Below are 13,871 nucleotides of genomic sequence, written 5' to 3' on the forward strand. Positions count from 1 at the left end.
CCAAGGATCTAGCGAGAAGGAGGAACTGAAGGAAATCCTTATCAGTCAGGTAATTGTGTTCGGGAAATTGATGGGATTGAAGGCCGATAAATCCCCGGGGCCTGATAGTCTGCATTGGAAAGTACTTAAGGAAGTGGCCCTAGAAATAGCGGATGATTGGTGATCATTTTCGAACAGTCTATCGACTCTAGATCAGTTCGTATGAACTGAAGGGTAAATAATGTAACACCACATTTTAAAAAAGGAGGGAGATAGAAAGCGGATAATTACAGACCGGTTAGCCTGACATCAGTAGTGGGGACAATGTACGAATCAATTTATTAAAGATGAAATAGCAGCGCATTTGGAAAGCAGTGACAGGATCGGTCCAAGCTGCATGAATATATGAATGGGAAATCAAGCTCGACAAATCTTCTGGAATTATTTGAGGATGTAGCTAGTATAATGGACAAGGGCAACCAGTGGATGTGGTGTATTTGGACTTTCAAAAGGCTTTCAACAAGGTCCCACACACGTATTGGTGTGCAAAGTTAAAGCACATGGTATTGGGGGTAATGTACTGACGTGGATAGAGAACTGGTTGGCAGACAGAAAGCAGAGAGTCGGGATAAACGGTCCTTTTCAGAAAAGCAGGCAGTGACTAGTGGGGTGCCACAGCGCTCAGTGCTGGGATCCCAGCTATTTACAATATACATTAATGATTTAGATGAAGGAATTGAGTGTAATATCTTCACGTTTGCAGATGATACTAACAGGGTGGCGGTGTGAGCTGTGAGGAGGACGCTAAGAGGCTGCAGGGTGACTTGGACCGGTTAGGTGAGAGGGCAAATGCATGGCAGATGCAGTATAATGTGGATAAATGTGAGGTTATCCACTTTAGTGGCAAAAACACGAAGGCAGAATATTATCTGTATGGCAGCAGATTTGGAAAACGGGAGCTGCAACGAGACCTGGGTGTCATGGTACATCAGTCATTGAAAGCTGGCATACAGTTCCAGCAGGCAGTGAAGAAGGCAAATGGTATGTTGGCCTTCATAGCTAGGGGATTTGAGTATCGGCGCAGGGAGGTCTTACTGCAGATGTACAGGACCTTTGTGAGACCTCACCTGGAATATTGTGTTCAGTTTTGGTCTCGTAATCTGAGGAAGGTCTTTCTTGCTATTGAGGGAGTGCAGCAAAGGTTTACCTGACTGATTCCCGGGATGGCAGGACTGACATATGAGGAGAGATTGAATCGACTGTGTCTCTGTGTCTGTCTATCTGTATATATGTCTCTGTGTATGTGCAACTGTCTGTGGAAATCATCACCGTGAACTTGGTATGTCCTGGAACTTAAAAAAAAAGACTTGGGGAAAGTAATACGGCTGTGAACTTTTGTCTCAGCTTTGGTTCAGTGGCAGCATTCTCGACTGAATCAGGAGTTTGTGTGTTCAAGTCGCACTCCTGAGACTTGAGCATATAATCTTGGCTAACACTCAACTGCAGGACTTGGGGAATTTTGCATTTTTGAAGCTGTTGACATTCGGATGAAATGTTAAATTGAAGCTCCGTCTGCGCACTCGGGTGGATGTGAGAGGTCCCAGAGCATTACTTCAAAAAGAATAGGAGAGTTGCCCCCGTGTCAATATTGCTAAAAATGATCGGAAATGCTCCCTGAAACCCGATGTGCATGTGTGTGGCTGTGGGGGTGGATATGAAGCCCAGATTCTCACAGAGACAGAATCCAATTGCTGACGGGACCAGGATGGCCGAGTGGTCAAGGCGTTGGGCTGGTGATCCAATGGGTTTTTACGCTCGTGGGTTCGTATCCCAGTCCTGGTAATTGCTTAATTAAACAAAGATTTTTTCCCATCCTGCTCAGTGATACCCGAATTTCATCTGTTGCATTTGCATTTTTCTGTAACTCGGTGACACTCTGAGCAGATAATGAAATGAAATTGTGCAATGTATCTGTGTCGCTAAGTCTCTGCCTCTCTCTCCCTTTAGAGAGCTGTGTATGTGTTTGTGTATTTGAATCTTTGTCTCTCTCAGTCTGCCTCTCTCTGATTCACTCTGTCTGTCCCTTTTACTTTGTTTGTCTCTGTCTCTCAATCTGTCTCTTTCTCACGGTGTCAAGTTCTGTTCCAAAGGGATTCTCTCAGACTATCTGTCTGACTGTCTCTCTCTTTCCATCATCTCTGTCTGTCCATGTCTTTGCCTGTCTCTATTACTCCCTGCCTCTAACCTGATGAGTATTTCCATCATTTTCTGTTTTTGCCTCTTTGTCTCTCTCTCTATCTGTAATTTTATCTATCTGTCTCCCTCTTTGTCTCTCTCTTTGTCCCTGGCTTTTTCTTTTCATTCCATCACTATTTGCCTCCCTCTCTTTTTGGAGCACGCAAACACATCTCTGTGTATGTATGTTTTCAAGTCTTTGTCTCACTCAGTCTGACCCTCCGTCTCAGTCTCAAACTTTCTGTCTCTCTCTGTCTCTATCTCACTTTCTGTCACTCCCTGTTTCCCTGTTTGTCTCTGTTTCTCAATGTGTCTCTCTCTTTCTCACGGTGTCCAGTTCTGTTCCAATCGGATTCTCTCAGTCTCTCTTTCTGACTGTCTCACTCTTTCCCATCATCTCTGTCTGTCTATGTCTCTGCCTGTCTGTCTCTCTTTGTCTGTCTCTGTTAGTCCCTGTCTCTAACCTGATAAGAGTTTCCAATCATTTTCTGCTTTTGTCTCTATCTCTCTCTCTCTATCTGTATCTCTCCTTGTCACTGTATTTATAATTGTCTTTCTCTCATTCTATCCCTCTCTCTCTTAATAGATCACACACACAGACCTCTGTATATGTATGTGTTTGAGTCTTTTTCTCACTCAGTCTGCCTCTCCTTATCAGTCTCACACTTTCTGTCTCTCGTTGTCTCTATCTCGCTGTCTGTCTCTCCCTGTTTGTCGGTTTGCCTCTGTCTCTCAATATGTCTGTCGACTTTTCATGGTGTCCAGTTCTGTTCACAACTCGATTCCTGCTCTGATAGAACTGATGCTCGTCAGTTTCTCGTTTGTATAGTGGTGAATATCCCCGCCTGTCATGAGGAGTCCGGGGATCAATTCCCCGACGGGGAGGCAGTTGTTTCAAAATGTTGAATTTTACTTCTGTTTCTTGGAAGAGATTCATATTAAAAGGTTCCAGAGCAATATAGAACTGTAAAAATACAGGTAGAGGAGATTGCCTCTTCCTGATTTTGAGCAAACGGAGACTTTTTCATGATTCTTTGGCCGTCTGCTGCACAGAGATGGATGACTGAGTTGTTTCTGCGTAACGTTCAAGGAGGCAGAAATGCATTAGTCGTGGCCGAGTGGTTAAGGCGATGAACTCGAAATCCATTGAGTTTTCCCCATGCAGGTTCGAATCCTGCAGACTTCGATACCCAGCATTTTTCATTGCATTTCACAATTTAACCATGTCTCTACAAAACTGATCCTGAGATAGGTGGAATAACATCCCACACATTTCAACACTGACATCTCTTTCTGATTTTTATTAATCTGCAATATTAAAGATACATACGGATAGAAAAACGCAAAAAGCTGTCAAAGTTTCTACAGTGATTCAGACTGCCTATCCTTCTATATGTCTAAGGCATCGGTGCATCTCCATTGGTGCGTGTAACTGTCTGTGGAAATCACCACCATGAATTTGGTATGTCCTGGAACTTATAAAAAAGAATTGGGAAAAATAATACTGTTGTGAACTTTGGTATCGGCTTTGTTGCAATGGCAGCAGTCTCGACTGAATCAGGAGTTTGTGTGTTCAATTCCCACTCCTGAGACTTAAGCATATAATCTTGGCTAACACTCTAGTGCAGCACTTGGGGAATTTTGCATTGTTGAAGCTGTTGACGTTCGGATGAAATGTTAAATTGAAGCTCCGTCTGCACCCTCGTATGGATGTGAAACATCCCATAGCATTACTCGAAAAAAAATAGGAGAGTTGCCCCCGTGTCAATATTACTAAAAATGTTCGTAAATGCTCACTGAAAAACGATGTGTATGTGTGTGTCCGTGGGAGTGGGGTTGAATCCAGATTCTCGCAGAGACAGAATCCAGATTGTGACAGGACCAGGATGGCCGCGTGGTTAAGGCGGTGGCTTTAAAATTCAATGGACTTTTCCCGCGTGGGTTTGTACCCCACTCCTGGTATCTCTTTAATTTAACACGGATTTCCTCCCATTCCGATCAGTGATACCGGATTTTCATCTGTTGAATCTGCAATTTTCTGTACCTATGTGACACTCTGAGCCGATAATGAAATGAAATTGTGAAATGTATCTGTGTCGCTCGGTCTCTGCCTCTCTCTCTCTTTCGAGAGCTGTGTATGCGTTTGTATGTTTGAGTCTTTGTCTCAATCTATCTGTCCCTGTTTCTCGATTTGTCTCTGTCTCTCAATCTGTCTCTTTCTCACGGTGTCCACGTCTGTCCCAATGGGATTCTCTCAGACTCTTTGTCTGACTGGCTCTCTCTTTCCCATCATTTCTGTCTGATCATGTCTTTGCCTGCCTCTGTTCGTCCCTGTCTCTAACCTGATAAGTATTTCCATCATTTTCAGTTTTTGTCTCTATCTCTCTCTCGCTATCTGTCTCTCTCCTTGTCACTGTCTTTATCATTGTCTTTCTCTCACTCTTTCCCTCTCTCTCTTTATAAATCACACACACACATCTCTTTATATGTTTGTATTTGAGTCTTTTTCTCACTCAGTCTGCCTCAGACTCATACTTTCTGTCTCTCGTTGTCTCTATCTCGTTGTCTGTCTCTCCCTGTTTGTCGGTTTGTCTCTGTCTCTCAATATGTCGGCCGGCTTCTCATGGTGTCCAGTTCTGTTCACATCTCGATTCCAGGTCTGACAGAGCCACTATCTGTCAGTTCCTCGTTAGTATAGTGATGAGTATCCCTGCCTGTCATGCGGGAGACTGGGGTTCAATTCGCTGACGAGGAGGCAGTTGTTTCAAATATACAAAGTTTTACTTTTGTTTCTTGTTATCGACTCATGTTAAAAAGTTCCAGAGTAATATAGCACATTAAAAATACAGCAAGATCAGATTGCTACTTCCAGATTTTTAGCAAACGGAGACTGTTTCAGGATTCTGTGGCCGTCTGCTGCACAGAAATGGATGACTGAGTTTTATCTGAGTAACATTTAAAAAGGCAGCGGATCAGTAGTTGTGGCCGAGTGGTTAAGACGATGGACTGAAAATCCATTGGGGTTTCCCCGTGCAGATTTGATTCCGGCCGACTGCGTTTCTCAGCATATTTCATTCTGTTTGATAATTTAACCAGGTTCATGCAAAACTGATTCTGAGATCGATGGAACAAAAGCCAGCCAAAGTAGCGACAGTGAACCTGCCTGTCTATCCATCTATTTGTATAAGGCACTCTGTGTATATCTTGATCTGGGTGTCATGGTACATCAGTCATTGAAAGTTGGCACGCAGGTGCAGCAGGCGGTGAAGCAGGCAAATGGCATGTTCGCCTTCATAGCTGGGTGATTTGAGTATAGGAGCAGGGAGGTCTGACTGCAGTTGTACAGAGCCTTGGTGGGGTCACACCTGGAATATTGTGTTTAGTTTTGTTCTCACAATCTGAGGAAGGACGTCCTTGCTATTGAGGGAGTACAGCGAAGATTCACAGCTTGATTCCCGGGATGGCAGGACTGACATATGAGGAGAGACTGGATCAACTGGGCTGGTATCCACTGGAGTTTCGAAGAATGAGAGGCGCTCCCATAGAAATATATAAAATTCTGACGAGATTGGACAGGTTAGAGGCGGGTAGAATGTTCCCATTGCTGTGGAATTCGAGAACCAAGGGTGACAGTGTAAGATTAAGTGGTAAGGTATTTAGGACCGAAATGAGGAGAAACTTCTTCACTCTGGCATTCTCTACCGCAGAAAGTTGTTGAGGCCAGATCGTTTGATATATTCAAAACGGAGTTAGATATGGCCCTTACGGCTAAAGGGATCAAGGGGTATGGAGAGAAAGCAGGAAAGGGGTACTGAGGTTGAATGATCAGCCATGATCTTATTGAATGAAGGTGCAGGCTCGAAGGGCCGAATGGCCTACTCCTGCAACTAATTTATTTGTTTCTATGTTTCTATGTTGATACGTGTATATTTTTGGTTATTGTGTGTGTGTGTGTCTGTGTATGTCTGTCTGTATGCATGTCTCTGTGTATGTGCAACTGTCTATGGAAATCATCACCATGAATTTGGTGCGTCCTGGAAATTTTAAAAAGCTTCGGGAAAATAATACGGTTGTGATCTTTGGTATCGGCTTTGTTTCAGTGGCTCCATTCTCGACTGAATCAGGAGGTTGTGTGTGTCAGTCGCACTCCTGAGACTTGAGCACGTCATCTTGGCTGACACTCAAATGCAGTGCTTGGGGAATTTTGCATTGTTGAAGCTGTTGACATTCGGATGAAATGTTAAATTGAAGCTTCATCTGCACACTCGGGTGGATGTGAAAGGTCCCATAGTCTTCTTATGGTGTCCAGTTCTATTCACTGCTCGAATATTGCTTTGACAAAACCCATGCGCATCAATTCCTTGCGGGAAAGTGGTGAATATCCCCATCTGTCACACGGGAGACCACGGTTCAATTCCCGAACAGGGAGGCTGCATTTTACAAAAGGCAGAATTTTGCTTCTGTTTCTTGGTATAGATTCATATTAAAAAGTTCCAGAGCAATATAGAGCAGCAAAAATACAGCCTCTTCCAGATTTTTAGCAAACGGTGACTTTTTCACTATTCTGTGGCCGTCTGCTGCACAGAGATGGATGGTTGAGTTTTAACTGAGTAACATTTAAAAAGGCAGCGAGCCAGTAGTCGTGGCCCATTGGTTAAGACCATAGACTAAAAATCCATTCGGGTTTCCCCGCATAGATTTGAATCCTGCCGACTCCGTTTCTCAACATATTTCATTCTGTTTGACAATTTAACCAGGTCCCTGCAAAACTGATTCTGAGATAGACAGAACAACGTCCCACACCTTTCAATGCCGCCGCTATTTTCTTTCTTTCATTAACCTGCAATATTCACGATACATACGGATAGAAAATCGCAAAAATCAGCCAAAGTTGCGACAGTGATTCAGCCTGTGTATCCCTCGAGATGTCTAAGGCATCTGTGCATGTCCGTTGGTGCTTGTAAATTTTTGTGTGTGTGTCTCTGTGTCTGTCTATCTGTAAAAATGTCGATGTGTATGTGCAACTGTCTGTGGAAATCATCACCATGAATTTGGTATGTACTGGAACTTAAAAAAAAGACTTGGGAAAGTAATATGGCTGTGAACTTTTGTCTCAGCTTTGGTTCAGTGGCAGCATTCTTGACTGAATCATGAGTTTGTGTGTTCAAGTCGCACTTCTGAGACTTGAGCATATAATCTTGGCTAACACTCAACTGCAGCATTTGGGGAATTTTGCATTGTTGAACCTGTTGACTTTCGGAGGAAATGTTAAATTGAAACTCCGTCTGCGCACTCAGGTGGTTGTGAGAGGTCCCAGAGTATTACTCGAAAAAGAATAGGAGAGTTGCCCCCGTGTCAATTTTCCGAAAAATTTCCGGAAATGCTCCCTGAAACCCGATGTGTTTGTGTGTGTCTGTGGAGGTGGAGTTGAAGCCCAGAATCTCACATAGACAGAATCCAATCGCTGACGGCACCAGGATGGCCGAGTGGTTAAGGCTTTGTGCTTAAGATCCAATGGGTTTATACCTGCGTGGGTTCGAACACCACTCCTGGTAATTACTTAATTAAACAGTGATTTCTCCCATTCTGCTCAGTGATAACTGATTTTCATCTGTTGCATTTGCATTTTTCTGTAGCTCGGTGACAATCTGAGCAGATAATGAAATGAAATTGTGAAATGTATCTGTATCGCTCAGTCTCTGCCTCTCGCTCTGTCTTTAGAGAGCTGTAAATGTATTTGTGTGTTTGAGTCTTTGTCTCTCTCAGTCTGCCTCTCTCTGATTCACTCTGTCTGTCCCTGTTTCTCTGTTTGTCTCTGTCTCTCAATCTGTCTCCTTCACACGGTATCCAGTTCTGTTCCAATGGGATTCTGTCATACTCTCTGTCTGACTGTCTCGTTCTTTCCCATCATCTCTGTCTTTGCCTGTCTCTGCTCGTCCCTGTCTCTAACCTGATGAGTATTTCCATCATTTTTTTTTTGTCTCGATGTCTCTCTCTCTCTATTTATCTTTCTCTCTATCTGTCTCCCTCTTTGTCTCTCTCCTTGTCCCTGTCTTTCTCTCACTCTTTCCCTCCCTCTCTTTATAAATCACACAAACACATCTCTGTATATGTATGTGTTTGAGTCTTTGCCTCACTCAGTCTGACCCTAACTCTCAGTCTCAAACTTTCTGTCTCTCTCTGTCTCTACCTCGCTGTCTGTTTCTCCCTGTTTTGCTGTTTTCCTCTGTCTCTCAATGTGCCTGTCTCTTTCTCACGGTGTCCAGTTGTGTTCCAATGGGATTCTCTCAGTCTCTCTGTCTGACTGTCTCACTCTTTCCCATCATCTCTGTCTATCTATGTCTCTGCCTGCCTGTCTCTCTTTGCCTGTCGCTGGTAGTTCCTGTCTCTAACCTGCTGAGAATTTCCAACATTTTCTTTTTATTTCTTTGTTTCCCTGTCTATCTGTCGCTCTCTCTCCATCTGTCTCTCTCCTTGTCACTTACTTTATGATTGTCTTTCTCTCACTCTTTCCCTCTTTCTCTTTATAGATCACACACACAGATCTCTTTAGATGTATGTGTTTGAGAGTCTTTTTCTCACTCAGTCTGCCTCTCGTTTTCAGTCTCACACTTGCTGTCTCTCGTTGTCTCGATCTCGCTGTCTGTCTCTCCCTGTTGGTCGGTTTGTCTCTGTCTCGCAATGTGTCTGTCGACTTCTCATGGTGTCCAGTTCTATTCACAGCTCGAATATTGCTTTGACAAAGCCCATGCGCATCAATTCCTCGTGGGAAAGTGGTGAATATCCCCGCCTGTCACACGGGAGACCACGGTTCAATTCCCCAACGGGGAGGCTGAATTTTACAAAAGGCAGCATTTTGCTTCTGTTTCTTGGTATAGATTCATGTTAAAATGTCCCAGGGCAATATAGAGCAGCAGAAATACAGCCTCTTCCAGATTTTTAGCAAACGGTGACTTTTTCACTATTCTGTGGCCGTCTGCTGCACAGAGATGGATGGTTGAATTTTAACTGAGTAACATTTAAAAAGGCAGCGAGCCAGTAGTCGTGGCCCATTGGTTAAGGCCAGAGACTAAAAATCCATGCGGGTTTCCCCGCATGGATTTGAATCCTGCCGACTCCGTTTCTCAGCATATTTCATTCTGTTTGACAATTTAACCAGGTCCCTGCAAAACTGATTCTGAGATAGACGGAACAACGTCCCACACCTTTCAATGCCGCCGCTATTTTCTTTCTTTCATTAATCTGCAATATTCACGATACATACGGAGAGAAAATCGCAAAAATCAGCCAAATTTGTGACAGTGATTCAGCATGTCTATCCCTCGAGATGTCTAAGGCATCTGTGCATGTCCGTTGATGCGTGTAAATTTTTGTGTGTATGTCTCTGTGTCTTTCTATCTGTAAAAATGTCTATGTGTATGTGCAACTGTCTGTGGAAATCATCACCATGAATTTGGTATGTCCTGGAACTTAAAAAAAAGACTTGGGAAAGTAATATGGCTGTGAACATTTGTCTCAGCTTTGGTTCAGTGGCAGCATTCTTGACTGAATCAGGAGTTTGTGTGTTCAAGTCGCACTCCGGAGACTTGAGCATATAATCTTGGCTAACACTCAACTGCAGCATTTGGGGAATTTTGCAGTGTTGAAACTGTTGACTTTCGGATGAAATGTTAAATTGAAGCTCCGTCTGCGCACTCGGGTGGTTGTGAGACGTCCTAGAGCATTACTCGAAAAAGAATAGGAGAGTTGCCCCCGTGTCAATATTCCGAAAAATGTTCGGAAATGCTCCCTGAAACCCGATGTGTTTGTGTATGTCTGTGGAGGTGGAGTTGAAGCCCAGATTCTCACATAGACAGAATCCAATCGCTGACGTCACCAGGATGGCCGAGTGGTTAAGGCGTTGGGCTTAAGATCCAATGGGTTTATACCCACGTGGGTTCGAACCCCACTCCTGGTAATTACTTAATTAAACAGTGATTTTTCCCATTCTGCTCAGTGATAGCTGATTTTCATCTGTTGCATTTGCATTTTTCTGTAGCTCGGTGACAATCTGAGCAGATAATGAAATGAAATTGTGAAATGTATCTGTATCGCTCAGTCTCTGCCTCTCGCTCTGTCTTCAGAGAGCTGTATATGTTTTTGTGTGTTTGAGTCTTTGTCTCTCTCAGTCTGCCTCTCTCTGATTCACTCTGTCTGTCCCTGTTTCTCTCTTTGTCTCTGTCTCTCAATCTGTCTCCTTCACACAGGATCCAGTTCTGTTGCAATGGGATTCTGTCATACTCTCTGTCTGACTGTCTCGTTCTTTCCCATCATCTCTGTCTTTGCCTGTCTCTGCTCGTCCCTGTCTCTAACCTGATGAGTATTTCCGTCATTTTCTGTTTTTGTCTCGATGTCTCTCTCTCTCTATTTATCTTTCTCTCTATCTATCTCCCTCTTTGTCTCTCTCTCCTTGTCCCTGTCTTTCTCTCACTCTTTCCCTCCCTCTCTTTATAAATCACACAAACACATCTCTGTATATGTATGTGTTTGAGTCTTTGCCTCACTCAGTCTCAAACTTTCTGTCTCTACCTCGCTGTCTGTTTCTCCCTGTTTTGCTGTTTGTCTCTGTCTCTCAATGTGCCTGTCTCTTTCTCACGGTGTCCAGTTGTGTTCCAATGGGATTCTCTCAGTCTCTGTCTGACTGTCGCACTCTTTCCCATCATCTCTGTCTATCTATGTCTCTGCCTGCCTGTCTCTCTTTGCCTGTCGCTGGTAGTTCCTCTCTCTAACCTGCTAAGAATTTCCAACATTTTCTTTTTATTTCTTTGTCTCTCTGTCTATCTGTCGCTCTCTCTCCATCTGTCTCTCTCCTTGTCACTTTCTTTATGATTGTCTTTCTCTCACTCTTTCCCTCTTTCTCTTTATAGATCACAAGCACAGATCTCTTTAGATGTATGTGCTTGAGAGTCTTTTTCTCACTCAGTCTGCCTCTCGTTTTCAGTCTCACACTTGCTGTCTCTCGTTGTGTCGATCTCGCTGTCTGTCTCTCCCTGTTTGTCGGTTTGTCTTTGTCTCGCAATGTGTCTGTCGACTTCTCATGGTGTCCAGTTCTATTCACAGCTCGAATATTGCTTTCACAAAACCCATGCGCATCAATTCCTCGTGGGAAAGTGATGAATATCCCCGCCTGTCACACGGGAGACCACGGTTCAATTTCCTAACGAGGAAGCTGCATTTTACAAAAGGCAGAATTTTGCTTCTGTTTCTTGGTATAGATTTATATTAAAAAGTTCCAGAGCAATATAGAGCAGCAAAAATACTGCCTCTTCCAGATTTTTAGCAAACGGTGACTTTTTCACTATTCTGTGGCCGTCTGCTGCACAGAGATGGATGGTTGAGTTTTAACTGAGTAACATTTAAAAAGGCAGCGAGCCAGTAGTCGTGGCCCATTGGTTAAGGCCATATACTAAAAATCCATTCGGGTTACCCCGCATGGATTTGAATCCTGCCGACTCCGTTTCTCAGCATATTTCATTCTGTTTGACAATTTAACCAGGTCCCTGCAAAACTGATTCTGAGATAGACGGAACAACGTCCCACACTTTTCAATGCCGCCGCTATTTTCTTTCTTTCATTAATCTGCAATATTCACGATGCATACGGATAGAAAATCGCAAAAATCAGCCAAAGTTGCGACAGTGATTCAGCATGTCTATCCCTCGAGATGTCTAAGGCATCTGTGCATGTCCGTTGGTGCGTGTAAATTTATGTGTGTGTGTCTCTGTGTCTGTCTATCTGCACAAATGTCGATGTGTATGTGCAACTGTCTGTGGAAATCATCACCATGAATTTGGTATGTCCTGGAACTTAAAAAAAAGACTTGGGAAAGTAATATGGCTGTGAACTTTTGTCTCAGCTTTGGTTCAGTGGCAGCATTCTTGACTGAATCAGGAGTTTGTGTGTTCAAGTCGCACTCCTGAGACTTGAGCATATAATCTTGGCTAACACTCAACTGCAGCATTTGGGGAATTTTGCAGTGTTGAAACTGTTGACTTTCGGATGAAATGTTAAATTGAAGCTCCGTCTGCGCACTCGGGTGGTTGTTGGAGGTCCCAGAGCATTACTCGAAAAAGAATAGGAGAGTTGCCCCCGTGTCAATATTCCGAAAAATGTTCGGAAATGCTCCCTGAAACCCGATGTGTTTGTGTGTGTCTGTGGAGGTGGAGTTGAAGCCCAGATTCTCACATAGACAGAATCCAATAGCTGCCGGCACCAGGATGGCCGAGTGGTTAAGGCGTTGGGCTTAAGATCCAATGGGTTTATACCCGCGTGGGTTCGAACCCCACTCCTGGTAATTATTTAATTAAACAGTGATTTCTCCCATTTTGCTCAGTGATAACTGATTTTCATCTGTTGCATTTGCATTTTTCTGTAGCTCGGTGACAATCTGAGCAGATAATGAAATGAAATTGTGAAATGTATCTGTATCGCTCAGTCTCTGCCTCTCGCTCTGTCTTTAGAGAGCTGTGTATGTATTTGTGTGTTTGAGTCTTTGTCTCTCTCAGTCTGCCACTCTCTGATTCACTCTGTCTGTCCCTGTTTCTCTGTTTGTCTCTGTCCTTCACACGGTATCCAGTTCTGTTCCAATGGTATTCTGTCATACTCTCTGTCTGACTGTCTCGTTCTTTCCCATCTTCTCTGTCTTTGCCTGTCTCTGCTCGTCCCTGTCTCTAACCTGATGAGTATTTCCATCATTTTCTGTTTTTGTCTCGATGTCTCTCTCTCTCTATTTATCTTTCTCTCTATCTGTCTCCCGCTTTGTCTCTCTCCTTGTCCCTGTCTTTCTCTCCCTCTCTGTATAAATCACACAAACACATCTCTGTATATGTATGTGTTTGAGTCTTTGCCTCACTCAGTCTGACCCTAACTCTCAGTCTCAAACTTTCTGTCTCTCTCTGTCTCTACCTTGCTGTCTGTTTCTCCCTGTTTTGCTGTTTGTCTCTGTCTCTCAATGTGCCTGTCTCTTTCTCACGGTGTCCAGTTGTGTTCCAATGGGATTCTCTCAGTCTCTGTCTGATTGTCTCACTCTTTCCCATCATCTCTGTCTATCTATGTCTCTGCCTGCCTGTCTCTCTTTGCCTGTCGCTGGTAGTTCCTGTCTCTAACCTGCTAAGAATTTCCAACATTTTCTTTTTATTTCTTTGTCTCTCTGTCTATCTGTTGCTCTCTCTCCATCTGTCTCTCTCCTTGTCACTTTCTTTACGATTGTCTTTCTCTCACTCTTTCCCTCTTTCTCTTTATAGATCACACACACAGATCTCTTTCGATGTATGTGCTTGAGAGTCTTTTTCTCACTCAGTCTGCCTCTCGTTTTCAGTCTCACACTTGCTGTCTCTCGTTGTCTCGATCTCGCTGTCTGTCTCTCCCTGTTTGTCGGTTTGTCTCTGTCTCGCAATGTGTCTGTCGACTTCTCATGGTGTCCAGTTCTATTCACAGCTCGAATATTGCTTTGACAAAACACATGCGCATCAATTCCTCGTGGGAAAGTGGTGAATATCCCCGCCTGTCACACGCGAGACCACGGTTCAATTCCCTAACGGGGAGGCTACATTTTACAAAAGGCAGAATTTTGCTTCTGTTTCTTGGTATAGATTCATTTTAAAAAGTTCCAGGGCAAT

The 13,871-nt window shown here is 43.7% G+C and overlaps 4 non-coding genes and 1 pseudogene across 4 annotated transcripts; all 5 read left to right on the forward strand.

Moving 5' to 3' along the window:
- Positions 1 to 13,871, forward strand: part of LOC139235402 (probable G-protein coupled receptor 139) — a 71,712-nt pseudogene that overhangs the window by 29,170 nt on the left and 28,671 nt on the right.
- trnat-ggu (transfer RNA threonine (anticodon GGU)) lies at positions 1,739 to 1,821 on the forward strand. The gene has a single exon. It is a non-coding gene; the product is annotated as a tRNA-Thr (tRNA).
- trnal-uaa (transfer RNA leucine (anticodon UAA)) lies at positions 7,687 to 7,769 on the forward strand. Its single transcript has one exon. It is a non-coding gene; the product is annotated as a tRNA-Leu (tRNA).
- Positions 10,089 to 10,171, forward strand: trnal-uaa (transfer RNA leucine (anticodon UAA)). Its single transcript has one exon. It is a non-coding gene; the product is annotated as a tRNA-Leu (tRNA).
- On the forward strand, positions 12,465 to 12,547 carry trnal-uaa (transfer RNA leucine (anticodon UAA)). The gene has a single exon. It is a non-coding gene; the product is annotated as a tRNA-Leu (tRNA).

Source organism: Pristiophorus japonicus, chromosome 23 (assembly GCF_044704955.1).
Source record: "Pristiophorus japonicus isolate sPriJap1 chromosome 23, sPriJap1.hap1, whole genome shotgun sequence".
NCBI classification, from domain to species: Eukaryota; Metazoa; Chordata; class Chondrichthyes; family Pristiophoridae; genus Pristiophorus; species Pristiophorus japonicus.